Source organism: Macrotis lagotis, chromosome 7 (assembly GCF_037893015.1).
Source record: "Macrotis lagotis isolate mMagLag1 chromosome 7, bilby.v1.9.chrom.fasta, whole genome shotgun sequence".
Classification (NCBI taxonomy): domain Eukaryota; kingdom Metazoa; phylum Chordata; class Mammalia; order Peramelemorphia; family Peramelidae; genus Macrotis; species Macrotis lagotis.
The window spans coordinates 26,594,350-26,621,872 of record NC_133664.1 but is presented as its reverse complement, the minus strand read 5'-3'; the positions used below and the strand labels follow the sequence as shown (position 1 = coordinate 26,621,872).

At 36.4% G+C, this 27,523-nt stretch overlaps 1 pseudogene; it reads right to left on the bottom strand.

Moving 5' to 3' along the window:
* Nucleotides 1-27,523, bottom strand: part of LOC141494009 (serine/threonine-protein kinase Nek10-like) — a 244,377-nt pseudogene that overhangs the window by 195,090 nt on the left and 21,764 nt on the right.

Genomic DNA, 27,523 nt, shown 5'->3' with positions numbered 1-27,523 from the left:
CCAGTAGGGGGAGCTAGAGGCCCACTCCTTAGGCCTGGAGGCAGTGGTGGGGGCAGCTGGATATTGTCATGTTTGAACAATGTGGGCTGAGTCCTGGGGCTAGATAGTTAATCTCCTTTTTCTACTAGGGAGATCTGCTGCCCGCAGCTGAGCCTGGAGGGCTGGTGTATGGGGGGGCAGTGGGGGGCTGTTACTTTATTTGTCTGGGAAGAGGACTCAGCTGAAAATATGGATCCCATAGCCCTGGGCCTCTAGACCAGCCAAGTCAAGCAAATAGATGTCCTGCCACACTCTTCAACTCTCTGTGCTAGAACTCCCCCTCTAGTCCTCCTGGGGTTTCCACATTCACCTTTAACACACCAAAGCCCTGGTGATTGCTCTTAGGTTGACCCTTCAGCTTCACTCTGATTCCCATGTTCTGACTCTAAGCTCTCTGCCCCCGGCTCATTCACACTCTGAGACAGACCTTTGGTAAATGTTCTTCTTTTAGCTTCTTTTTCTTGGGTTTGTCAAATGAATTTCTAAGAGGATTGATTCATATTAGTTCTGAGGGAAAGCCAGGAGACTTTAACACAGTGCCTGGCTTCATTCCACCATATTGGCCATGTGTCCATCCAAACTTTTTTTTTAATTTAATATAGTCAAAATCATTCAATTTGCATTTTATAATGTACTCTAATTATTGTTTGGTCATAAATTTGCCTACTTTTCACAAATTGCATAGGTAAATAAATAGACCAATAATTATCTATGATGTACCCTTTATGTTTAAAACTTGTAGCCAATTTAACCTTATTTAGGTTTAGGGTGTGAGATGTGGGTCTATGCCTAGGTTTTTCCCCATACTATTTTCCAGTTATCCCAACAATATTTGTCAACTAGTTAGTTCTTATCCGAGAAAGATGATGTCTTTGGGTTTGTCAAATGCTAGATTGCTGTAGTCATTCAGTACTATTTCTTTTGAACCTATCCTAATCCACTGATCCATTACTCTATTTCTTAACCAGTACTAGACAGTTTTGATGACTGTCACTTTATCATATAGGTTTAGATCTGGAAGAGCTAGGCTACTTTCCTTTGCTATTTCTTTCATCAGTTGCCTTGCTATTCTCGACCTTTTGCTGCTCCAGATTAATTTAGTTGCTATTTTTTCCAGCTCTGTAAAATAGTTATTTGGTAGTTTGATTGGCATGGCACTGAATAAGTGATTTAATTTCAGGAGAATTATCATTTTTATTATATTAGCTCCACCTAACCATGAGCAACTGACAATTTACCAATTACTTAGATCTGACTTTATTTGGGTGAGAAGTGCTTTTTAATTTGTTTTAATTGTGCTCATACAGTTTCTGGGTTTGTCTTGGTTAGTAGATTCCCAAATATTTTATATTATCTATAGTTACTTTAAATAGAATTTCTCTTTCTATATCATACTCGTGGGTTTTGTTGTTCATATATAGAAATGCTTATGATTTATGTGGGTTTAGTTTTTATCCTGCTACTTTTAATTTGTTAATTGTTTCAAGGAGGGTTTTTTAGATGATTTTCTCAGGATCTCTAAATATATCATCATATCATCTGCAAAGAGCGAAAGATCTAAATAACTGGAAAAATGTCAATTGCTCATGGTTAGATGCTAATATAATAAAAAATGACAATTTTGTCCAAATTAAATCACTTATTTAGTTCCATACCAATCAAACTACCAAATAGCTATTTTACTGCACTACAAAAAAATAGTAACAAAATTCATCTTACACAACAAAAGATCGAGAATAGCAAGGGAACTGATGAAAAAATGCAAAGTAAAGTGGCCTAGCTCTACCAGGTCTAAGACTATATTATAAAGTGGCAGTCATCAAAACTGTCTGCTACTAATTAAGAAATAGAGTTCAAGGGGCAGCTATGTGGTGCAGTAGATAGAGCCCTGGAGTCAGGAGTTCCTGAGTTCAAATCCATCCTCAGACACTTAATAATTACCTGGCTGTATGGCATTGGCCAAGCCACTTAATCCCATTGCCTTGCAAAAATCTAAAAAAAAATAATAGAGTTCAGTGGATTAGTGCAAAAAAATGAATCCTCATTGGCAATTCTGATTCCTTCAATTTCTTTGTCTTCTCTTATTGCTGAAGCTAGTATTTCTAATACTATATTGAATAGTAATGGTGACAATGGGCATCCTTATTTCACCCTTGATTTTATTGGAAATGCCCCAAGTTTATTCCCATTAGATATAATATTAGTTGATGGTTTTAGATACCATTTATTATTTTAAGGAATATTCCATTTATTCCTAAACTTTCTTGTTTTTTAATAGGAATGGAAGTTATATTTTATCAAAGGCTTTTTCAACATCTATTGAGATAATCTATGAATTCTGTTGGCTTTTCGACTGATATGTTCAATTATATTGAGCATTTTCCTAATATTGAATCATCCCTGTCTACCTGGTATAAATCCTACCTGATCATAGTGTATTATCCCAGTAATAAATATTGTAGCCTCATTGCTTAAATGATATTTAAGATTTTTGCATCAATATTCATTAGGGAGAATTGTCTATAATTTTCTTTGTCTGTTTTGGTTCTTCCTGATTTAAGTATTCTCAACATGTAGGTTTGATAAAAGGAATTTGGCAGAACTCCTTCTCCTATTTTTTTAAATATTTACATAGAATTGGAGTTAATTGTTCCTTAAATATTTGGTAGAATTCACTTGTAAATCCATATGGACCTGAAGACTTTATTCTTAGAAAGTTGGTCTTTTCAATTTATTTTTCTGAAATGGGGTTGTTTAAATATTTTATTTCCTCTTCTGTTAATGTGGGCAGTTTGTATTTTTGTAAATATTCATCCATTTCCCTCAGGTTATCAAATTTATTGACATACAGTTCAGCAAAGTAGCTTTGAATTATGTCTTTAATTTCCTCCTCATTGATAATTCAGTTTTGTCTTTGATACCTGTAATTTGGTTATCTATTCCCATTCTTTTGAAATTCTTACTCTCTCTTCCTAAATTCCCTCCCCTCCCCATATGTTGCACCACTGACTTAATTTACCTATGATATACCCGTTATGTTTAAATCTTGTACCCAATTTAACCTTATTTTGGTTTAGGGTGTGAGATGTGGATCTATGCCTAGTTTCCCCCCCATACTATCTTCCAGTTATCCCGACAACATTTGTCAACTAGTTAGCTCTTATCCCAAAAGCTGCCGCCATTCATTAACGAATACACAAGGACATGACCATAACTGATCGCATCGGTAACAGTCTGCTTATTATTATTATTATTACACTAGATCTTTGTACATCAACATTAAGTTCTTGATTCTACTTGCAAAAAAGCTTGAAATTCTACGTCATAAACAAAATCACCTTTATGTACTTAACCAGAGTTAAAAATGTATAATCATAACCACCCTAAGAATTGCCAGAATTTATTTACAATTTTAACTTTTTCAATGGGCTTGATGTATTTTAACTCAATGGATTTGATGTCAATTAATCCTGAGTTCCTGTCCATCCTCAAACACTCAAACTTTCTGGAACTCAGTTTCTTCATCTGGAAAATGGGAATAAGATGACCTGCAGAGCAGCAGTATGGTACAAGTGAACAGAAGGTCTAAATTAGAATTGGAAGACCTAGGTTCAGGTCCTGCTTCTGATACCTACTAGTTAGTGATGTGATGGAGGACAAGTCATCTAACTACTCTCCTATATAGGGCAACTTCCAATGAATCAGTGATGAAATCACAGGGCGAGATTGTAAAAACAGCCACCAGCCACCTACCCCTCAGGATTTTAAGACCCAAATGAGAAAATGCATGTAAATCACTTTGCAAATGGGAACCAAGTCTCTTAGCGTTCTACTGAGGCCAAATCTCACTCCCATGAGCTCAGACTATAAGGTCTCTCCTGGAGGCCCACTCTCCCTGGATAGCCTTAGAAGAATTTCACCATTAGGAGCTTGGGTAGAACTTGAGAGGGATGCAATCAGCAAGCACTGGACACCCATCTGATAACATATGAGTGAATTAATACTCAGAAGAGGAACACCAGTACAATATATTCCTGGCTTCATCACCTGGGGGACAGAGGGAGTCAGTCTCCTCCATTACCTGGGCTCCCCTTCCCTACTCAACAGACAAAAATCTTCTGGAGCACCTGACAATGATCTGGACCAGGGAGAGAGGTCTCTCCATTACTCAGCACCCCACATCTCAAGAAGAAAACTCCCCACTGACCCTGGCTGGGCCCATGCTGCCTTTACTGGCCAGTCGTGACAATATAAACAGTAAGGACTAGAACTTAGAGATATGTATTGATTATATTCATTATTTGACCAATAATTTTCCAAAAAAAGAACATTCACCTGCTCTTTAATTATCGTGAGCTCTGAGACAATATCCTTTATACTACTATCTCAACTTTTTTGACCTTTCCAAATGCAGGGTTATGTACTTTGACTTCTTTCATAGCTAAAATATTTTGACCACTTCACTTCCTAACCTGTAAAAAATAGAAAAATGAAGGAATGATCAGGGATAAAGGGGAGTGAAAATTGTTCACAAATAAGGTCTCAGGCTGTCTCAGAATACTTACAATTCTTATTCTGAACCTGTCTTCAGTGGAATTGGTTAAAAGTGTCCATGACCCATTCTACAGTCTGTGGTGTCCCCCAGCATCTGACTAGGTGGGGACAGGCAGATGGCCTTGAAATTGTAGACTTGCAGCCACACTTTATTGTCTGCTGTTTATGAGAATTGGTATTAAAATAATAAAAACAAAAATAAAAACATTCTCAAAATGCTGCTGGTCAGTTTGCAAAAATCATCAGTTGAAACATGAACAACTAGAATTATCAGAAGAAAAGACAAGGGCCATTTTGATTTCCATCTATAGGCTGGTTCTCCACCTTTGATAAAGAGACCTCTAGGGTCCATGGGGTGCTGGTGTGGAAAAATACTCCTAAACCCTTCCCCCTGCCTCCCAAATATCGAAACTGATATTTCTCGAGAGGGGAAACACACCTTATAATCACATCCAAAAGCACTACTCCTAAGATGGTCTAAAATGGCATAGTTGCCTATATATTTTATTGGTACCTTATACTGACTTATGCTTTCAATGTTTTCAGCAATCTGTTTCAGGTCATCCTTCCATTCAGAAAATGAAAGGGAAATGAGTCACTGCAATGATTCTCCTAAGGGCTACATTGTAGACTCATCACAGTATTGATAAAGTTCTGTCCTTACCATCAGTGAATCTAACTTTGATACCAGCTTTTCATAATTACTGATATCATGAACATAATGTCCTATAGCAAAGAAGATTTCAAACTAGTCAGTGGGAAAAAGTCTATGTAAAAAGAAAAATACATGCATGCTTTTTGTAGACCTAATCAAATACATGGGTGTTCCCCCTCCCATATACTGCCTTAATGTATGAATTCAGCCACATAGCTTAATCTCAGGATGTTATGTTTCTCTATAAAGTAATGGAAATAATTTCCATTCCCATGTATTTCCCTGGAATGCTACATCATCCCAGTTTTGAAAAGATTTGCATCAATTGAAAAAATGAGGAAGTTGGATGGTTGATAAGAGACATATTCCATTAGACAAGTCCCCTGAAACGTGGCAGGTAGGCCTTGGTAAGAAGCAGAATAGCATTCACTTCATTGTCTTCCTTTCTCCTCCCTGGACCTGCCCCTTCAATTCAAGCACATCATGGAAGCCAGAATGAATGGAGCTTCTCAGAAAATTCTGCATGCTCTCAAAGTCTTATACCTAGTTTGCTAACTAGACTTTATATGTTAGAGATGAGAATGTAGATTTTACCCTCCCTCAGATCCCTAAAATTAACTGGTACCTTTCCCAGAAAAGAGCACCTTAGTGATCAATTAGCCCCATGTGACATTTTACAAATGAGTTTTCTGAGACCTACAGAGGGGAAGCACCTCAACCAAGCCCACCCATCAAGGAAATGGCAGACAGAACTGTAATTCAGTATTCAAGGTTATTCGTAACACCAACCTTCTTCTCTCCAAAACAGTCCTGCTGAGCAAAACCCACCAATTCTTATGATCACTCATAACCATCAAACCATGTCTATATAGACTTTCTAGAGATTAATAAATCTAATATATTTACCCTGTTTATTAAGGGGAGTTGAGCATTTTTGAAAGAATATAACATGTTTTTGTAACTTTTTAATTTTTTATTTGAAAGGAATATTAAAAGTTCTTCATGGGAAACTGAGAAAATTTATAGACATATAGTGGCTTGTCTCTATAATTTCATAATTGACAGTTATTTATTCTTTTTCAAATTAGTTATTTGCAAAAGATAATTTTCCTAGCAATGTGATGACTGATTTCTATCCTTGTAAATCAATTTTTCTCTGAATGAAACTAAAAATTTTTAATATTTTCAAAAGAAGTCCCATAAAGAAATTAAAATTGAATGCTAGCTTTAGCAAAAATAAATTGACTGGAATTTAAAATTCTATAAACATATACCTTTTGAAGAGAGGTTGATTCCTTTCCATACTGAAGAGAAACTGAAAGGCGCTAAAAGCATAACACTGTAGAATAAGAAAAGTAATAAGTTTTTAAATATTGTCAGCAATATACAAAACCTTTTAAATCACTGCTGTTGAATCCAATAGTCACTTCTCAGTCCTCCTTCTACTGAACATCTCTATAACGTTGGACATCACAGTCACTCCTCTAGGATACAGCTTTCTGGACTTTTTCTATCCTTAATCCTATTCCATATCTCAGCCTCCTTGATAAGACCATCCTCTTCCTCCAGCAGTGGATGTCCCCTAAAGCTCTTTATTTCCAGAACAAAAGAAGCTAATCTTCTCTAATGATTTTGTCAGCTCCAAAGGCTGACAACTATGTGCAGGTGACTCATAAATCTTAGTATGCTACTCTAACTACTCCTACCTTACCTCCGTGTCTGCATGACCAACAACCTGCTGGGCAAATCCAAGGAAGATCCAAGGATTTTCTAATCTTAACACAACCAAAATAGAACTCATTCTATTTCCCCCAAATCCACTCTCTCTTTCAAATTCCCCTACTTCTTTTGAGAGCATGGCCATCCTTCCTATCACACAGGTCCATGACTTTGAAATCATTCTTGAGTCCTTCTCACCCCCCCATAACTCTATATTCAATCAACTGCCAAATGTTGCGAGTCATGCCTCCACACCATTATTTGTAGACTTTCCTCTTCTCCAGAACATTCTCTACCCAGATGCCCAATTAATATTCCTTTGACAAAGAACTGCCTATTACTTCAGTTGGTTTTTTAAGGGTTTTTGCAAGGAAAATGGGATTAAGTGGCTTGCCCAAGGCCACACAGCTAAGAAATTATTAAGTGTCTGAGACCGGATTTGAACCCAGGTACTCCTGACTCCAGGGCCGGTGCTTTATCCACTATGCCACCTAGCCGCCCCTGCCTATTACTTCTGGATTAAAATACAGAGTCCTCATTTTTTACTTATACTCTTTCACTATTTGACTCCCACCTACTTTTCCAGTTATATTATATATTTCCCTTTACCTTCAATCTTTTCACTAGGTGACTTTTCCAGGGTCACTCAACAAATCCAAGCCCTGCCCTCTTCTGGGTCACTTGGCTGCCTCAAAGGCATTTCATACTTAGGAGACACCCTACTTCCAAGGCATTGCTATAATTTTCTCGTTCACATGGTTTATTTTATAATTTATTGTTTCCTTCCCTTCCCTATCTCCTCTTAATTCCAGTACTTTTTCTCTGTTAAGTAGGATCTATTTACCCTGAGTATAGCTTGCATTTCATGCCATCTCCCTCATGAGATTGAAGGATCCTCAAAGATAGACAGTCTCTTTTTGTACCCCAACATCCCATCCTTCAGAAGAGCCAGATGGAGTACAACCATGCCAAAAAATAAAACATCTATGAGAAAACCTAATGTTTGAGGGGCTCATAATTAGTTCCATTACCATGATTCTGGATGGCCTTTAGGCAGTGATACAGTTTATGTGAAAAGCTGAAATATAAAAACAGATGCTGCCATGTTGGCCTCAAAGTCCCTAGTCGTCAATCTAAGAAATGAAATGCCCCAAAAAGACATAGTTTAGTTCCTCCAGAATCTGACCAATGTGTTGAATTACTTTGTACACAAGAACATGGATTCTGTTGATGTGAGATCTGCAAAATTAAAATTCAATGAGCATTTAAGTCTTACAGATAGGCCAGAAAAACAACCCAGTTTCTACTCTGAAAATGTTCCCCAATTAACAGAGGAAGGAGGAGAACAAAAAGAACAGGGAAAAAATGACAGGAGATAAGTTCCAAGGGAAGTTCATCCAACTGCTTCAGTCTCAGAACCACAGAATTTCAGACCTTGGGGCCATATGGACAGTATCCTTCAGATAACATAATGTATGTGAGAAATAGTCTTTAATTGAAGACCCTGGGGAGGAAGTACCTACTATTGCCCAAAACAACTTCTAAGGATGGATAACTTTTCATTATCAAGCAATTTGTCCTTTCTATCTCCCGTTTCTACAGGGGACAGTGTTGCTCATGTAACAGACACTTCAGTAATGCTGCTTGATTTATCTAGGCAGATTCAGTTTGATCAAGTGATCCCATGGATTTATGTCAGTGTTGAAAGGCATACTGCCTTATCCCAAAAGGATATCAAAGGGGTTTTGGTTGGGGTTTTTTCTGTTTGTTGTTATTGGTGCTTTTTTCTATAAAGCTACAATTTCATCAATTCTATGCTCAGAATGACAGTTGGTTTCAACTAAGCAAGTCCATAATGTTTATTCTCTGATCAGCCTGTATATAACAACACTTCCTATGAAAGAAAATGATTTTTCTATGGTTCTTTCCCCCCCAGTAGCAAAGTATGGCTATAAGGAAAGCTAAATGCCATAGAATAGATTCTTTTGAACTGCATTTCTGGAGAAGAATTTCAAGAGTCCCCCTAGGATAGCAAGGAGATCAGATAGGTCAAAACTTAAGAAACTAATTCCAGCTCTTCATTGTAAGGTCAACTACTAAAGTTGGAGATAAAAATCTGGCTACATCATGAGAACATGGAGTTGAATGAATGCTAGTTCAATTTTAACCTTGTAGATCTTAGGTCACCAGGATTCAGGTACTTGTATACAAAGTAATTCAAAATAGTGTTCAGATTATTGAGGAGCTCATTTCCTGGCAAAGCCCCTGATGCTGGGAAAGATTGAAGTTAAAGGGAGAAGCAAACAGCAGAGGATCAGGTGGCTAAAGGGTATCATGGAAATCATCTACAGGAGCTCAGACAGACTTAGTGGAAAAGAGTGGTCTGTGCTCCAAGGGGTCACCAAGAATGGGATGCCACTGAATGACTGAACAGCAATGAAAAAGAAAGCAAATCTACTTAAGCCTGGGAGCAAACAGGCCCATATACATATTTTAAAGTGGGACCACATTTCAGTGTGAAATCTTTTTCACAAAATAATCTCCGATTTTCATCTTGGCTCTTGTATCTGACTCTCAGTCACTGGTACTCTCCTTCCCAGGCTGTCTTGTGTTTAAAACTTTGTTTTATTTTTAATTCCTGTTGTATTTATTCTGAATATAGTTTGATGTGTAATTGTTTCCTCCCTCATTAGGACATAAGCTGTTTGAAAGAAGAGATTATTCCAGTTCTTTGTACATGTATGCCTAGGACTTCCTCTACTTCCAGCAAACAATAGGCACTTAATAAATGTCTTTTGCCTTTCTAATAGATTTCCAGTGGTCTGCCTAATCAGTCTACCTTAATACCCCTGTCTGTTAAGGTTTCCCAAGGGTCCATCCTTGGCTTCTTCTCTCCCTACAGTCTCTCATTGGGTCATCTTTCCACAAATGACTTTGGAAGATTTAAATCCAGCTGAAGACCCTCTCCTGAGCTGCATCACTAGTCTACTCCTAGACTTCATTTCCTATAAACATCTTAAGTTCATCCTAATCAAAGTCAAACTCATTCCCAAATTTTTCCTTATTTCAAGCTGCCTGATTTCATACAATGGCCCACTATCCCTCTCAGGTTCCTCAGTTTACAAATACAGATTCATTCCTTACTCCTCATTCTTCTTAAGGCACATATCCCATCTACTGTCAATGTTATTTTTACTTCTATCACATTTTCCCCCCACACTTAATGGAGCCATCCCCTTGGGTAAGCTCCTTTCATCTCTTGTTTGGATAACCGGAGCAATCTGCCTGTCTTCCCTCACATGCCTCCAGTCAGCTGCCAAAGTCATCTTTGCTCAGCACAAATGTGGCCATATCTCACAGTCCTCAGTAAACAACCTTGGTTCCCTATTTGTGTTGGAGAAACTCTCTTGGTTCTTCTGCTGGACTTTTAGAGTTGGCATTCATAGGCCATGCCCTTCCTTTCCAGCCTCTCCCCATCCAAGACTCTCCTTCCCACACTTTCAACTCTTCAGTCATCTTGGACATGTTGATGCTCTTCTCATACAATACTTAATCTCTGGTTTCTGCAGCTTTGCACTGAAACATACCTGCTCCTACTCTCTTCTGCCCAATTATTAGCGCCCTCCCTCTTTAAACTACCCTATGTATATTCTGCAAATGTTTCCCAGTACAAATGCGACTTTCCCCCAAAGGCTGCAAACTTTTTAAGAAAAGAATCTCTTACTTTTGTCTGAATCCCTAGTATAATACCTGACCAATAGGAGGCAAATAATAAGTACATTGCTGGTCAATTCATTCATTCATTCATTCATTCATTCATTACCTGCAATAAACGAGTTTTTGCTGCACTCTTTTGTTTGGTAAAATGATTTTTGCTATTATATACACCATTTTCCTGCAAGTAAAAATAACATTATCAGATGCTAATTGAGACAGAAATGCAATCACGTGTAGCAGCAATTTAATAAATTAACTTCGTCAATAATTCAAAGATCCATGATTTCTCAAGTTATTGCTTCCATCAATGTAAAATATAATATTTCTGCAAATTGCTAAGTAGTCTTCAAGACATTCCACCCTCTGTTGAGAATTTGGTGAAAGACCTTCTCCTGTATTGAGTGATGGTGGATGGGAAGAAAGAGTGTGATGATTCTTGTATCCTTTAACCTTCTTTCATCCCATCTCTGCATATTCAATTAACATCAATTTAAAAATGAGAAACACTGTAAATCAGCTTTAAATAAAGATAATAGAAATCTACATAGCTGGTAACAAAGAGCATCTTCACAAAACTCAGCTCAACAACATTTTAAAAGAATGATGATCAGTTAGTACAGAAAGACATTAATGTGACTCTATTGACTTTAAAACCTTCATAATCATAAATATCATATACCTGGTAAAAGTATTTTAAAATGAAATTTTTATGCCTTACTTGAATGGAATTAAAAATGTCATGTTTTATAGCCAGATAGATATAATATGCTTATAAATATGTATATATGTAACTAATTTTGTATTCATTATATTATTTTGTATATATTCTATATTATAAATGTGTGTAATCTATATAAGTATACTTTTAAGTATACTTATTTTTATGTGTTTTTCATATATTTATATATCCTGTATTAACATATTTTATTAATTTGGATATGTTATATGTAGTTAATATATAAAATGTTTTATAGTTAAATAAATGAAGGTACTTTTAAAATGGATTTATTATGAAGAAAATAATTAATGCTTGTCTTTAAAATATAAAGTAACTCTTTGCCACCTTTATCCTGATTTGCTTAACAAATTTGAAGGGAATATAATAACTTTTAGCGGCAACTTGGGAGGATCCACCTGTTCCACCCGGTCCTTTTCAATCTTGCTCCAGAAATGATTTGCAAGACAATCTGTGGGATTGTGAGATTTAAAAGGAATTCCTTCCCTAGAACCTCTGCTTAGAGCACCCAAGGCTATCTGACAAGGTTCAGTCTCCAGAACCAAAGGAATGAGAGAAGGTAGCCTTGGTACTGAAGAATGCCAGCAGATGGCAGCAAAGAGCAGCAGTGGGAAGCAGGACAGGTGTCACCAGATGAAATCAATTCCCTTGGAACACAGAAGATGGGCCTGCCCCACCCATTACCGTCCAGGGACCATCTGCTTTCTTGGTCCAGGTAACTGGATCTGTATGGGTTTCCTGCCTCTGTACCGTCCTGTGCTGGGAAACATCTATAGTCAACTTTTCTGGCCATGGAAATCTGTCTTGTCACTTATTTGGCTGTAGTTCTGTTATTTTAGTTATGACCCCATGCGGGTTATTCTTGTCAAAGATACTGGTGTGGTTGACCATTTCCCTCTGCAGTTCATTATACAGATGAGGAAACTGAGGCAAACAGGGTGCGGTGACATGCCCAGTAAGTCACAATCTGAGGCTGTATATGAACTCAGATGTCTTCCTGACTCCATTGAGTCATCCAGTTGCCCTTATTTGACTATACTGGTTGTTTAAGTATCATTTGTTTTTAATCAATGGGTCCTGAGATTGATCTGTTAGGGGCTCAAGCACAAAGACTTGGAATCGATATCTACCCACAAACTGCCTTACACCTGGTAAAGTTTTGCAGGGAATCAACATGGGGAGCGGGAGGGGGAGGAGGTGCTATACATTCAAATGTCTTTCACAGAGCAAGACCAGATTTACAATGCCAATGAAATGGTTTTTTTTTACTTTGTATGGTACTACTGGTTATCTGTTTTTCTCTACCAAATCATGAACATTTTCAATTTTCATATGAGGCAGTTTAGAAATATTTTCTAAATAAATTTCAATAAATTACTGGTGAATTCCTGCAATAGAATTTTTTTCAATGTAAAAATGTCAAATAGCACAAATTTTATCTGGGGGCTGTGAGTCTAGGGCAGAATTCACTTTAAACAACTGCCACAGTAAGAGTAGTCTATTTTATACTGTTGAATACACAAGCAAAATACTGTTACCACAAATATTACTGCACTCTGCAAAATACAGCAGCAATTAACCTCATGGCCTTATCTAAACAACTCTTGCATATGCATAATTCTATTTCAAATAGCTTGAAAAATACACAAAGAAAATGAAATCACATTCTATGATGCTAATTATAACAGCAAGGAGGTAAAAATGATAAAGCAGCTAAAACAGTGTTTGCTCTCTTCAGCCTCAATCACTGAATGGGTGTTACCTCAGTAATACTCAGACCTATTAAAGACCTTGCTTTAAAAAAGGTCATCTCCAATTATCCTGATCCGTATCTGGCCACCAGACCAGATAGCTCTGGAAGAGAAAGTGGGCACTTAACAAAGCACCGCTCACTGAAACCCAATTCATTTGCTTCCCATGGCATCACTTCCCTGATGTCATGGTCCTCTTGGAAAACAAAGGACAAACAACCTTGTTTTTCTAAAATAAAATCCATTGGAAGTTAACAGATGATGTGGATAGTGTGGGGTAGTAAATATGAAAACTATTGGGTAGAAAAATCAGGAATGTATCCCCTAATTGTGAAATGTATTATCAGTTTCAAATCTCAAATGATTTAGAAAAAGACCTCCGACCTGTACACTTTGGTGGGCATAAGTGTCATTGAGTAACAGTTCAGTTAGAAAAGCACAGCAAGATGTAATGAAGAGGATCCAAGAAGCAAAGGGGAGAACAGACTTGTAACTTCAACAAACATTGGTCGTATCATTGACACAAGTTTTATTAAAAACAGCCAAACCAGGGGGAGGCTAGATGGCGCAGTGGATAAAGCACTGGCCCTGGAGTCAGGAGTACCTGGGTTCAAATCCAGTCTCAGACATTTAATAATTACCTAACTGTGTGGTCTTGGGCAAGCCACTTAACCCCACTTGCCTTGCAAAAACCTTAAAGAAAAACCCAGCCAAACTAGTCCTCATTTTGTCCAACCTTAAATCTTAGACTAGAAATTCCCCTGTTTCAAGACGCTAATCAAGCACTGCTTTGCCTCACCCCCTCTTCTCCTGCTGGCTTCTTCTCAAAATAGCTTTTATTTATCACTTTGTATTTCGTATGATTTATTCTGCATATGCTTATGCATGGTCTTGTGATCTCCACCATTAAAGTGTAAACTCCTCAACAAGCAAAAGTTTAATTGATGTGTTAGTACCTGATTGAAGAGAGAAGGTATTTTCTTACATTCCTTGAGGCTTAAATTTATGGTAAATGGAGTTGTTGGCTTCTCCCTTCTGCATTTGCACTAGACAAGCTTCTAAAGGAAGAACAGATCAGAAATTAAATTTCTGTCTCTCATAACAGATGCAAATATGAGTGGATGAGCAGGATTGGAACTTCTTACGGGCTAAACTGGCAAAGATGTACACACACTGATTTGGAGTGAAGAGAGTATGACAAGGAGAAGGTTGTAACAAGAATAGTATCATACAATGGTATGATGGACAACTGTGAATGGCTAAGCTATGCTCAGCAATACAATAAATGATCCAAGCCTATTGTAACGGGACTCATGATGAAAAATGCTATCTGCCTTTAGAGAAAGAACTGATGGTTTCTGAATAGAGACTGAAGCATCCTCTTTTTCATTGTCTTTATAGTTTTATTCATGTTTTCTTCAACAAAATGACTAATATTGAAATGTACATGTTTTGCTTTTGTATAACCTATGTCATATTGCTTACCTCAGAGAGGGCGTTTGAGAGAGGAAAAAAGGATAGATTGTATAACAAAACAAAACAAAAATGTTAAAAATTATTTCTACATGTAATTGAGAAAAAAACATTATTTTTGAAAAATCTAATAAGATCAGGGTTGAAACAAGGAAGCCTTGTTGTCATCACTACTGTTCAATATTATATTAGAAATGTTAGCTTCAGAAATAAGAGAAGAAAAAGAAATTGAAAGAATTAGAATTGGGAAGGAAGAAATAACACTCTCACTCTTTGCAGATGACATGACAGCCCTAAGAGAATCCTAAAAAAAAAATCATCTTATAATGCTACTAGAACCATTTAGCAACATTAGCAAAGTCGCAGGATATAAAATAAACCTCCGTAAATCCTCAGCCTTTCTATATATTACTAGCAAGATACAGGAGAAAGAGAAATCCTATCTAAAGTAACTTTAGACAATATCAAATACTTGGGAGTCTACTTGCCAAGACAGACTCACAAACTCTATTGAAACACCTATAAAACACTTCACACACAAATAAAATCAGATTGAAATAACTGGGCAAATATCAACTGCTCATGGCTAGGCTGAGCTAAAATAATAAAAATGACAATTCTACTTAAATTAAATTACTTAGTGCTTTAGCAATCAAACTTCCAATAAATTACTTTAGAAAATTAAAAAAGAATTTTTACTGAATATGTTACTACTATGTAGAAACAAAGTCACAAATATTGAGGAATTTACTGAATAAAAGTGCAAAAGAAGATGGCCTAGCCTAACCAGATCTAAAATTATATTATGAAGCATCAGTCATCAGAACTGTCTGTTATTAGCTAAGAAATAGAGTGCTGGATCAGTGGAATAGACTAGATGCAAAAGACATAGGAAGAAATGATTATGGTTATCTGTTCTTTGATCATCCCAAAGAGTCCACTTTATAGGATAAGAACCCAATAAAAACTATGGGGAAAATTGAAGGTTAGTATGGCAGAAACTCAAATTAGACCTATATCTTATACCCTATACCAAAATAAGATCAAAATGGGTACAGGATCTAGATATAAAAGACAATATTATAAGCAAATAGGAGATCAAGGAATTGTGTACCTGTCAGATATATGTAAAGGGAAGCAATTCATGACTAGGGAAAAATGGAGAACATTAAAAACAAACTGGATAATTTTGATTACATTAAATTAGAAAGCTCTTGAATAAATAAAACCACAGTAACCAAGATCAAAAGAAATGTAGTAAATTGGGAAATAATTTTTGCAACTAGTATTTCTGACAAAGGACTCATTTCTAAAATATATAGAGAACTGGGTCAAAGTTATAAAAATAAAACAAGCCATTCCCCAATTGACAATTGGTCAAAGGCTATGCGGAGGCAATTTACAGATGAGGAAATCAAAAGTGTCCATAGTCATAGGAAAAATTGCTCTAAAACTTTGCTGATTAGAGAATTTTAAATTAAAGCATCTCTGAGGTACTATCTCATACCTCTCAAATTGGCCAATATGACCAGCAAGGACAAAGATCAGTCTAGAAGGGATGTGGGAAATCTAGGACACTAATACATTGTTGGTGGAACTGTGAACTGATGCAACCTTTGGGAGAGTAATTTGGAATTATGCCCAAATGAGAATAAAAATGTGCATACCCTTTGATCCAACAATTCCTAAACTAGGTCAATATCCTGAAGAGATCATGGAAAAGGTTAAAAATATCACTTGTAAAAAATATTTCTAGTAGCTCTGTTTGAGGTAGCAAAGAATTGGAAATCGAGTGAATGTTCATCAATTAGGGAATGGCTGAGCAAACTGTGATATATGTATGTATGTTTTGGAGCACTATTTTTCTATTAGAAATCAGGAGGGATGGTATTTCCAAGAAGCCTGGAAAGACTTGCATTAACTTATGCTGCACAAGATGAGCAGAACCAGAAGAACATTTTACACCCTAACAGCCACATGGGGGTGATGATCAAACTTAATGGACTTGCTCATTCCATCAGTGCAATAATCAGGGACAATTTTAAGGTATCTGCGATGGAGAATATTGTCTGTATCCAAAGAAAGATCTGTGGAGTTTAAACAAAGACCAAAGATTATTATCTTTGATTTAAAAAAAAAGTTGTTTTATAGGGGCAGCTAGGTGGCACAGTGGATAGGGCATTGGTCCTGGAGTCAGGAGGACCTGAGTTCAAATCTCACCTCAGACACTTAATAATTACCTAGCTGTGTCATCTTGGGCAAGTCACTTAACCACATTGCCTTGCAAAAAAACTAAAAAAAGTTGTCTTGTGTACTTCATAATTTTGCTAATTCTAATATATTATTTTCCCTTACGGTTATGATTTTTCTCTCAACAAATTCAATTTTCCTCTATGTATAACATGGAAACAATGTAAGGATTATCCTTCTGCCTTCTGTGAGAGGGAAGGGGGAGGGAGTGGTGGGGGAGTGAAAATGTGTAAAATTCAAAACCTTACCAAAAAATGATAAGTAGAAATTACTATTGCATATAATTGGAAAACAAATAAAATATTTACATAATAAAAAAGAAAAGGAAAAAAGGGGTACTCCTTCTGCAAAAAACTATTTTACACAATCTGATTTCTCAATACATCCAAAGAGAATAGAGTCTGAATAGTATTGATTTAACAGCATCTAGTCATTTCAGTATTGATGAGTAGCCCAAGTTAAATTATTATGAATTTTCTGGGCTATGGATCATAACTAGAAAGACTTTCAGGAAGAAATCCTGTTATTGAACTCTGAATTATTATACCATGGGTACCTAATATATTTTATAATAATAAAATTTAATGTTGTTTTCCTGAAGGTGAGGGTAGAAATGTTTTCATTAAATGTTTCTGGAATTGAATTATTGAATACTCTGATTTATACAAAATGAAAATTATAGGTACCATATTATCATGTGCTTCAAAAGTATTTCAGTTGGACTCTCCTACAAATTGTACTTTCTCACTATCATAGCTTATAGTATCACTGTATTCTTTTAATAATAGTTTTACAAGCTTAAAAACATGATATAGGCATTCATAAATTTTATCAATTGAAAATTATAATGGGAAAATGATTAAAGATTTTCCATTTACAGTTAATTTATCTATGACTAGTAATGCAATTCAGCTTCTTTGAACTTCACCAATGTATGATGGATAAAATTATCTCATGGATTGAGATCAATTTGGTTATAACTATTAACTATGTATTCATTGTTGACTAACTAGATACTCATAAATCTGTTCTAGAAAGAAATAAAAATAGATGATTATTCAAATTCAAAATAAAATAGTGGACTATAGAAATAGTGTTATTTTTAATGTAGTGGGATGCCATGAAAATGCCATTCTTCACAAAGGCAGTTAGATATTCCAGGGACTCAAATAACTTTCATCAGAATGTAAGGCAAAGAAAAATAAAGCTACATGTCTTATGACCTGTGTCCTCTAAGGAAGGTATTATTTTTTTCTCTTAAAGATTTCCATCTTATTTCTAATAGAAGACATCAGTTAAGAGATGCTTCTAAAATTCTAAAAACAGGGACAAAATGACTTCAAGGAAAATGCTAGAATCCCAGAAACTGAGAGTCGCAAGGATCCCCAGTTGCCAGTAAGTCCAAACCTCACCTGACTACAGAGTGGCCATCCAAACTCTATACAAAGGTCTCCCATGTGACCAGACCACCCCATCAGGGGATAGTGCTATTCCTTACAAAACTATTCTTCCTATATTTAACTCTCTACATCTCTCTGCCAATTCTTCAAAATTCTTCAACCTGCTCCGATCTCTGGTTCCAAAAGAAGTCTGCTCTCTCATGCCTAAGACTGCCTTTCAGATACCTGAACAGCATTCAGATAGTGAATACATGACCCCTAGCCCAAGTCTTCCCATTTCCTTCAACCAATCCTCAGGTGTAAGAACTTTGCCTCTTCTGTGGTAGTCCTCTGAAAACTTTATAGTTTATCTATGGCTCTGCCCCCTTGTTATTAAAAGCTCTGCTTCTCTGGGAAGTCCAAAAGCATATACATTTTTGTTGTTATTATTGAGTTGTGTTTTTGAATCATGTCCAATTCTCTGTGACCCCCATTTGGGGTTTTCTTGGCAGAGGTCCTGGAGGGATTTGAAATTTCTTTCTCCAGCTCATTTTATAGATGAGGAAGCCAAGTGTCTGAAGAAAGATTTGAACTCAGGAAGATGAGACTTTCTGACCCAGCTCTGGTATTCTATCCACTGCACAATCTACTTTTCTGTCAAATTAAACTGTTGACTTGCACTGACCTTGCAGTAAAATAAAATCCTCAAATCTTTTTGAAAACATTCTGTTGTTTGCCTCTCCTGCCTTCTACCAGGAGAGCTGATTTCTTGAAGCCATATATGTTACTAAACTTCATACTATTAAATCAGCCAAGTGTTTTAATCTGTCAAAATATTTCTGAATCCCAACCACCATCCAGTGAGTTAGCGAGCTGCCTCCCAGTTTTCTGTCAACAACAGGTCTGACAAGTTGATGTTGAAATGGAATTCTAATCAATGCAGTGATAAACCAGGAACCCGGAGGATGAAAGATGAAATACGTCACCGGCCAGTTGGAGAAGTGATGAACTTGAAATACAGAATTAGAAAGACATTTTGGAAAATAGAAAATGTGGGAATTTATTTTGCTGGAGTATGTACATTTGGTTTTAGGGATTTTTTTTTAAATCATTCAATACGAGTGGGAATAGGAGAGAATGACAAGTGCTTATGTAAATAAACTCATATCTTGACACATACAAGCAAACCTTTGATAAGCATTGCCATCCACACCTTGACCCTAGTCACTCGTGGAATTTTTAAGCAGCCTACACCAAGCTCACACCCCACTGGACACTTGGGACCAGCAACCATTTAGCTATCTGTGACTCCTCTTTGAGACTGGGATTCATCCCTTTCCAGATACATCTACTAGTATTATAATCTCATCTGCATCTCATCTTCTCCATAAGAGACTCAAGTTTTGCCAAATCATGGTAAACTATTTTCTGTCATATTCCCTAGTAACCCTGTCAGAAGAGATAAAACCATTGTGGCACAGTCTTCCTAGCTCTTGGCAACCACTAAATTCTTTTCACCAAGCATTTTTAAAAGTAAGCAGCCTTGAATTTTTCCAATCAATCCTTATAAATCACTGGAAGACATGCTATGTGCCATGATAGCAAATCATAATATGCATACTGAAGAACGCAGTCCAAAGACTAATGAAAAGAAGCATAATAGGGGCAGCTAGGTGGCACAGTGGATAGAGCATCGGCCCTGGAATTAGGAGTACCTGAGTTCAAATTCAGCCTCAGATACTTAATAATTACCTAGATGTATGGCCTTGGGCAAGCCACAACTCCATTGCCTTGCAAAAACCTAAAAAAAAAGCATGATAGTCAAAGGAGGCTGCTGCATATTTCCAAATGAAAATACTTAGGCACAAGATGTGCTATAAAGACTCTCATCCAGGAAATAACAGATCAGGAAAGAAGCTGGGCTACCCAAATATATGTCTCATAACAATTGTATAACGTTTAAAGAGTCATGAAAATGTTTCTAATAATAACTCCATAATTTATATAGTACCAGCATATTTGTCCAAGCTTTACAGATAAGGAAACTGAGTCATGGGAAAGATTAAACCTATGGTTACACTGAGCCATTAGTGAGGTGAGATTTGAAGCCTGGTCTCATAATTCCATACTATCTGTCGATATGAGAGAAAGGACGGTACAATACAAAGGAGGTTTTGCAACATTTCTTAGCCTATTTCTTCATCTACAAAATTGAGACAATATTAACATCTAGCTTACAGGGCTGTTGTGATAATCAAATTAGTGAATTTAACTCACTTTGCAACTATTAACGTGCTATAGAAATGCTATTTACAATGATGATGGTAGTGGTAGTGATGATGGTGATGCTGTAAAAATTGGAGTTTTCATAAACAAATCAGAATCCTTCAGTATTATCCCCTACCATATTTTTTGTGACCTGGACCCCTCTGGCATAGTCAGATGAAGCCTATGAAACCCTTCCTAGAATGCATTTAAGTGGACAAAATAAAAATGTTCATAATAAAAAGGAAAAATATATTGTGATCAAAAATATTTTCCATTCAAAATTATAAATATTTCAAAAATCTACACACAGATTCCCCCAAGGGTTTAAGAACTGAGAAGTATCCAGACTCTTAGAAGCCTCTTGGTCCTGCTCTAGTAAAGAAGAGAAACCTTGAGCATAGATCAGCTTCCTGAGCTTCCTGATCCAGTTTTGTTCCTTGTTTGACTCCCTTTTGGGTAGCCTTGAAGTTTTTGAGTCACCTTTGATGTTAAAGGGGAATGATTCAGAGATGGAAATGTCCTTCATTCCTTCCCAGAAGATGCCTTTTTGGTACTCCCTAAAGAAACTCATTACTTAATTAATCAACCCCCCACATATTGATTGAACACCTCCTATATATTAACTCTCATTTATATAGTGTTTTCTGTCAGACTACATACCTTATCACAAGAAAATCTATCTTCTGCTCACAGTCTCCATTGGGACATGTCCTGTTCATCACTTTGCCTTCAGATTATAATTTTAGAGAGTAACTTTGGGGTTCAGAGTGATTAGTGACTTCCATGGTTACTAGGTATCAGAAGTAGATTTTTGAACCCAGATATTTTTGTTGTCAACTTAGTGGGATCATAGATTTTAGAACTAGAAGGATTCTCGAAAATAATCTAATCTGTGCATTTTAAAACCACATGATATAACTGAGGTCCAAAGAGGCACAACTTGAACACTTGGTTGTTGCTGCTGTCTTGCCCCTTCAGTACTCACTTACACATTTATCTGTTTGCATAATGCATTCTCTCCTTCCCTCCAATAATGAATATAAGCTCCTTGAGAGGAAGGATTGTTTATTTTTTGTATTTTGATCTTGAGAAGCCAACATAGTATCTGGCACACAGAGAGTATTGAATAAACACTTGGCGAATTATGTTGTCTAAGATCACATGTAGTAACTGTCAAGACTATGATTTAATCTTCTGTCTTGGAGCTCAGACATCAATGTGCTCCCCAGTAAACACTTGGCCTCCCTAGGCAGAGATGTTTCACAAAAAGAGGTGGTGATTTGCACTTAGTCTTGAAGGATTTGCATTGGTAGAGAGAAGAGCCAAGGAACAAAAAGTGCAAGAGTAGGAGAAGAGACAAAGTGGAGGCAGCAGAACAAGGGTAGACAGACAAAACTGAATATCACTATTCCTTGTATGCCTTGCTAGTTGCCATGAGATGATGTGACCAAAATAAACAAGAGCACATTTGGTCATCAAACCTCTTGAAGATGAGCATTTTTCAAATATCCACTGAATATCTCCAAGTAGTCATTGGATATCTTACACTGGATGTGTCATAGCTATCTTCAAGTCAATATACTTCCTAACTTGAGGTGGTCATGCTCATCTTCATAATCAACCCAGGCTTGCAACCTCAGAGTCAACTTTTACTCTGTTCTTTCTCTCACCCTTCCCATGTGCAATCTATAGCCAATAACTTAATTCTATCTTTGAAGTATCTCTTAGGCCCCTTTTTTCTTTTCTAGCCGCCACTATCCTGATGCTGGTCTCCCCACCTCACCACCTTATGCTTGAATGATTGAAACAGACTCTGGATTGTATTCCCTGTCTCAAATCTCTTTGTACTTCAGTCCATCTTTAGTAACTGTGTGATTTTGGACAAAGCACTTAGCCCTGTTTGTTTCTGTTTCCTCATCTGTCAAATGAACTGGAAAAGAAAATGACAAACCATTTCAGTTATCGTTGCCACAGAAACCTCAAGTCGAGTCACAAAGAGTTGGATATGACTGAATGAGAAAACATTAACAACCATATCCATTCAGTTATTAAAGAGATCTAAAAATATATGTCTAATTTCACTCTCCCTTTCTCCTTCAATAAATCAACTCCAATGGCTCCCACTTACCTCCAGAATCAAATATAAAATCACATTTGGCTTTCAAATCCTCTATATCTTCAATTCTCCTTGCTGTTACTCCTTATAGTTTTATTGCCTTCCATATACTCAATAGTGCAGTTATATTTTCTTCCTGTTTCTCTTACAAAACATTTCATCTCCTCATTCCAGACATGTCCTCCATGTTTAGAATTCTCATTTCTCTGATTCAATTTTGTGGCTTCCCTCTCTTCATTCAAGCCATTGCAAAAATCCTACTTTCTACAAAAAATCTTTCCTGGTACTCAGTGCTATGGCCTTCCCTCTCTTTGTGATCTCTATTAATTTATGAATGACTGGTTTGTATATAGTGGTTTGCACATTGAGTCTCCTTAGTAGACTCTTTTAGAGCAAGAAATATGCTTTGTCTTTCTTTGTATCCACCTGAATGTAGTGCAAGGACTGATTATTGATATGTTTAATAAAGAGTTGTTTATTTGACTTCACTTGACATAGTTGACTTGATCCTGATAGAAATTCTGAGACAGTGAAAAGATCTGAACTGGATGTTAGCAGACCTGGATTAGAATTCTGGTCCTAATCCCACTAATCTATTTCTATGACTGTAATGAACCTCTTTTCTATCTTTCTGAACTTTGACTTCACAATCTGTATTATTGCCTTAGCAATAGTTGTATAACCTTGCTTATGGGATGCAGAAGAAATAATAAATTTTAAAGAATTGCATATGAATATTTATTAGAGAATCTATTATTTCTATCTTTGTCCTCCAGCAGCCTAGTATAATTGCTGATAAAAAGTGTCATTGAACTGGAAGAAACCCAAGACATCATCTAATCTACTCCCTTTACTTTACAGATGAGTAAACTGAGGTCTGGAGGTTTCAAAGGTAGAATGGTTTGCTCAAGGTGACACATTCTGACAAAGGTAGGATTAGAACTCAGGCACTCTGACTCTAGAATCTCTGCTCTTTCCATTACAGTATATATTTAATACATCAAAAAGCGATCATTAAGCCCTTACTATATTCTAGGAACACTGGTAAAAAAACTGGGAAAAGAAAAAGAATGCCTTTTGAAAGAACAAATGACATGTTAATGGTCAGATTGTACCTTCAGAAAGGGAAAGGATCTGTAAATCTTTGTTCTGTTGTTTTGGAAAAATGGGTTGGTTAATGTAGGCAGCTAATATTGTCTGAGGAGAAATGATTATAAATCCTAAAGAATCAATCCTCTTACGGATGCCACATTACAATTATGCAAATGAAAATTAAAGACTATTTGTGAAAAATAAGAAATATTGTAACTATTTTATTCAATTTAGGCTTTATCTAAGGAGAAAGTTGATATATATTAGTTTAGTGGATCCTGGTTTAGTCATTTAACTTATATAAGCCTCAGTTTCCCTATTTTGATATGAAAAGGGAAACTTAAAAACTTACCCACACAGTCTTTTATCATGAGTCTTGAAAGCTAAATCTAAGGAAACATTATCACAATTTTCATTATACTGAAAACCAGAGAAACCTAGAGCTGTGCAACTCTTAGAGATGGGACAAAATAATTTCTGCCAATATCCAGGAAAATGCAATAGTTCTACTACCCAAAGGATCTGTTTTTCTAATGAAATACTAAACTCAGCTTTGTTTTTCTCCTTGAATTGATATTATTTGGGTAAGATATGGACAAATCATATCCTACAAGATTTTCACTTTCATGTTATCTATGGAGAGAGAGAGAATTGAGTGCCTAATTATGAGTAGTATAATGCTGGGGGAAGGAACACTGGCCTAGGAGGCAGAATACCTGAATAGAAATGCTGATGGCTCCAGTCTCTCTATGCCTATATGTGTTCATCTTGTCTTCCCAATAAAATGTAAACTCTTTGAGGCAGGGATATGTTTGTTTGTCTTTGTATTTCTAAGGCCTAACACAGTGACTGACACAAAATAAACATATAATCAAAACTTGTTGAGTGATCTGTAAAAGAGAGATTGTAATCATATGGCATACCGCACAAACAAAAATGCAAGTAATCTTTTGAAATCTTTGAAGGATAATCCAAAGAGCCATAGCTATTATTTTTCTTCTTTTCTTTCTCCTTCCCTCCATTTCTTCTTTCCATTTTTCTTTCCTGCCATGTTTTATGAAGGTACCTCTAGGTCTATAATCGCTATGTCAGCAGAATAATAGTTGGTCTGGTAGCAGTAAGACAGGTGAATAACTACCTAATGGGAAAGGCTTTGAATAGGAAACCAGCCAAAAGCAGAAGACAAGGCATCCTTAATTCAAAAAGACTCAGACCACAGTTGATGAACTTTTTTGGCTATAACCCATTCAAAGCATAGCTAAAACACAGATGGTTCATGAATTGTGTTGATGGGAGGAGTATGCAGACTCACGAAATCACAGATCATGGAAGTACTAACAATATTCATTATTCTGTGTGTGTGTGTGTGTGTGTGTGTGTGTGTGTGGTTGAGTCTCTCAGTTCAGAAAAAAAACATGTGGTCAGAGGATTTCAGGTATGGTCAGAAATAGAATATCAGGCTGAAAACATAGCCAGCAGACCTAAGATGCCCAAACTCTACCCCCACCATTACCAAATAGAAAATTATCTAGCAAAAAGTTCATTGTGGAATGGTGAAAGAGGAAAGACATTTTCTCTTCTTTTCAATTATTCACAATATGATTGCATCTCTTTCTTTCAGTAAGCCATAGTTTTGAATAGAGGGGATATTTGCTTGAGTGGAAGTGGCAGGATAGCAGCAAAGAATAGAGGAAAAATCTTGCCAAAAACAGCTAGTGTCATTACAGATCTGTGAGAGCAGATCTTACTATGAATTTGAAAGTACACTACCTTATAAGTTTTTTTTCTCTAAAATAAGTAATATCTTTTTTTCAACTTTTTTGTACATTTCACTCATCTTATATCAGAGGACTCATTCTCAATTTCTTACTGAATGTCGGTTTCATTTTCCTTTTACGATTATTACATGTGTTTTTCCAATGATATAAAGAGCTATTTTTAATTGTTCTTCTTGAAAATTTCGTGTAAGTTTAAAAAAACACATAATACATTTTGGTTACGAGTCAAATCCCAACCCTACTAACATTTTCTCCTTTGGAGTGGGGGTTAAGACCTATATTGCCTAAAATGTTGAGCTTTGCTTCCTTTGACTAATTAGACTTTCCAGTGAAAGTTCAAGATGGTGGGCTTGAATGTTTAGGCAGGGAGAAGGCAAAAAAAGAATCTAGATAAAAAAGGGGAAAAAAACATCCCCTGGTTAAACTGGATAATCCATTGCAACTTCTTAAGTTAGAAACCTATTTGCAAAACTTCAATCAACTTAAAGGAAATCTGTCATAAATGCATGCCCATTGCAAAACCAATTCTCCAAAGATAGTTCATTCTACCTGATCCATCAGGAGGTAAGTGCTTGAAATTTTCATCATATTTTAACGTTGATCAATGCTGGAAAAGATGAAGTAGCAATGGCATTTTTGATAGTGACAAGGTACTGGAGGTCACAAATTGGTACCAACTCCCAAATTGCTTCTCTTAAGCTGTTTCTCTTTACTGCCATTTGGGAACCTATCCCACCACCTTAACCTCTCCATAATTTTCCTCTCTTTTTTCCATCTTTTCTTCTGCCATGAGGAGATGCCTCTCATCTCAGTCGATCATTTGTCTTCATGGTGCTCTCAAGGTATGTTGTCTACTTTTTAATTTTGATGTTTTATCTTATTCTAGATATTTCTACTTTCCATATGTCTATATGTGTATTTGTGTATATAGAAATCAAGTTTGTTCTCTTCTCACTCTATAATCTGCATATCCTAATTCGACTTTTGTTGGATTTTCCGGGTCATGTGGTAGCTCTCCACCACTCACTATCTTCATGCCACCTGAAGATATTCATTATTTTCAGAAGAGGCTGTCCAAAAAATCTTCAAATTTCATGAAGGCCAGACATTTATGCATTACTAGCTTGTCTCTTAGCAAGTATGATATGAAGGTTCTTTTCTGTACTCCCTAGATCTACAAGTAATACAGCAGATTAGCTTTGTAGTAAAGATTAGGAGAATGTCAGATGCAAATTTTGCATATCTCTAAACTCCTTTGCTGATGGCTGCATGAACTATGGGAAGGAAGAAAGGCAACAGGTAAAACAAAAACTGTGCTAATCTTGAATGCAAGGTGCTTCATTAGGAAAGTAAAGAATCAGCACCACAGACAGCAATTGGTTAATGAGGAAAAACCTTTGATCACTCTGGACATTTTGGAAAAGTTTATAGAATCATAGAATCCCAGGAGTAGAAGGGACCTAAAAGGCCATTAGTTCAACCTATGCCTAATCAAGAAGTCATTTTTTTTAATTTCCTCAAGGAGTAGTCATCCAGCTTTGACTAAGGACAGCCAGTAAAAAAGAACCCTCCAGTGGTTCATGAGGAAGGCCATTAATCTTTGGATGATTCTACTTACTGGGGAAATTCTCCTTATGTTGTATTTTATATGCTTTTTACACCTCTCATCCTTTAATTCTAGTCCTTTTTTTTTCCTACAGCCAGGCAAATCTGATTCTCCTTTCCACATGAAAGCTTTTCTGTTAGCCTTTGATACTTTCTGAGTCTAAACATGCACAACTCTTTCAGTGTATTCTACTATGGAGAATGTGATCACAGGACCATTTCTCATCTTGATCATTATTCTATGGGAAGTATTTTATCAACACTTTTCTAAAATTTCTTGGCCAGAATAAAATATAATACTCAAATTATGGTCTGACTCAGCTATAAAGCAGAGAAATCCCTTACTCAAGACACTGTGCTGTTCTTAAGACTCTAAAATATGGCCCTTATT